The following is a 2,530-nucleotide window of genomic DNA, read 5'->3' on the forward strand; positions in this document are numbered from 1 at the left end:
ATTGAAATTGCACGACCAGTCAAAATGACTGGTCTGGTAAATCTAGTGTTAAACACTATTTTTTCTGAAGCATTANTGTTATACATAAAATAGGTACTTGTGTTTTACTGTTGGAGTATTAATAAATTTTGTAATTTTCATATTCTCTTTAGCATATTTAAACAAAGTATTATATACTCCAAGCCAATTATAACAAAATTTTTGTTTTCATGTACACATAGAATCGTCAAAGTAAAAGTAAAAAATTTATTTTATATAAATACTTTCAGAGAAATAGCATTGTTCTCTCTAAAGCAGACGAGTAAAAGTGAAAATCTTATCAAGGTTTCATTTGGTAATGTAAGAATTTTACTTTTAGTGCAATGCTGATTGGTTTAGTTTTTATAGTTACATATGTGACATAAGATAAATTGAAAATAGCTCGCACGTGCACAGATAAAACATGTCTACTATAGTTTTGGTGCAGCCACGCCAAGTTTTTTTGCCTTAATTATTTTTTATATTTTGACTTTTTACAAAAGGCAAAGTCTACCTATTGATACATATGTATATAATAATTTTATACTTTTTATTTTTTTATAATGTTTTTACTACTTTCTTCAAATGTACACGGAGTGTACTTGGTGCTACTTTTTCATATCACTTCTTTTGTAACGTAGGTTTTGTAGAAATAAAATGTTTTATATTAAAAATAAAATACATCTTTTAATAAATACTAGTTTGAGTTTAGAATTTTAATTTAAAGTATTACGTGTTGTGCGTGTACTTGGCGCACTTTTTTATCTTTTTATTAATACTGACGTTCCTCGTGGTGGTTTTTTTTTAATGATTACTCTTGCTGCGTTCTATCTCTTGAACTCTTGCAGCTTCTTTCTCTCTCATATTCTCTCACTCACTCTCTCTCTCTCTTTTTCTCTTTCTCTCTCTCTCTCACTGTCTCTCACTCTTTCTATTTCTTTCTCTCACTTTCTTTCCCCCTTTTTTTCACTATCTCTCATTCTATCACTCTCTCTCACTCTCTTTCACTTTCTCTCCCATTCTCTCTCGCTCTCTCTCACTCTCTCTCTCACTCTTTCTCACTCTCTCTTGCATTCTCTTGCACTCTCACTCTCTTTCGGACTCCGTCGCACTCTCTCTCATTCCTTCGCGCACTCTCTCTCACTCTCTTTCATTATCTCTCGCACTCTCTTTCATTCTCTTTTATTCTCTTTTTCTCTCTCTTTCCCTCTTTCTTTTTCTCTCTTGCTCTCTCTTTCTCTCTTGCTTTCTCTTTCTCTCGTTTTTCTGTTTAGCACATTATAATTCTCGTCTTTATCTTTCGTTCAACTTGCTCATGTCGCCATCTCTTGGAAGCAGTAGTACTAATGCACACATTTCTTACACATTAGAGACGAGGTCCGAACATGATAGAATTTTATATATTATGAAAAAAATTTTTAATATCGTCAAACAAAAGACACTGACAAAAGACACATAAACATTTGTTTTTTTTTTTTTTTTAATCAGAATTGATTGAGACTAAAAAGAAGTCAATCGGTCCAGTCGTTAGGTGAGATATAAATATTTTATATTTCACAATTTCTTTCGAATAGCGATATTCGCGTATAAAAGGCACGGTGCGCCTCGCGCAGTTTGTGCGCCACTTTGTTGCGCATAAACTTGGCGCGAGGCACTACCGTGCCTCTTGATATCAGGTGGTAGAAGGGCAGTGTTATTCCGCGTGAGGTCGAGGATGCTGCGAGGGAGGGTCGCCGAGAACGAATAATACTATCTTATAATCTTTATTAATTGCACCAATCAATCCATTTATTTCTTATTCTGCGTTTGTTACACTTTCACTCACTCGCGAGATTTTAAGTCCTTACGAGCGATACTCTGATGGGCAGAGCCTCCAGCCGCGACACTATTCTAGACGATTCTACCCGCACCTGCCCGGACACCGGCTTTTATCCTCGAGCTAATTACTTTGTGATTGGCCGAGGAAAATCAGGCAACATCCGGTTTTCGAAAAGTGCAATGCAGTTTTGCCGGATTCCAGTTCCTCTTTTTGACACAACTACACCTAGTAACTTAAATCCTCGTTTAAAAGATATTCCATTATTACTTAACAATACATAATACATAACAACGCGTAACTTATAACATCCTCCCCCCGTTGGAAAAAGAAAAACTGACAGGGGAAGTTTTTCGTTTAGCGTAACTAACTTTATGACTACAGAAGTGTAGTTGCTATGTGCTCAATGTTGGGTCTCTGACCTTCGCACCTACGTTGCATTTGCAACGGTCTAAGCTTGGCTGTACCATTGGCGAAACGTACTCGTTGCGAACACCGTTGACCTTGACAAGGTGATCTCTTATTTCTAACTACAATATACAATACGATGCCTACTACCACTAAAAGCAGTACTCCAGTAATGTTTGTGGGATACAAAAAGTATGGTTGTTTATAGAAGTTATTTTTCAAGTTTGTGCTGATTTCCTGTATTTGGTTACGTATACTTTGTAATTGTGTTTTGCTATGTGTGAAATT

Source organism: Pseudomyrmex gracilis, unplaced genomic scaffold (assembly GCF_002006095.1).
Source record: "Pseudomyrmex gracilis isolate BER0280 unplaced genomic scaffold, ASM200609v1 scaffold_982, whole genome shotgun sequence".
Classification (NCBI taxonomy): Eukaryota; Metazoa; Arthropoda; class Insecta; order Hymenoptera; family Formicidae; genus Pseudomyrmex; species Pseudomyrmex gracilis.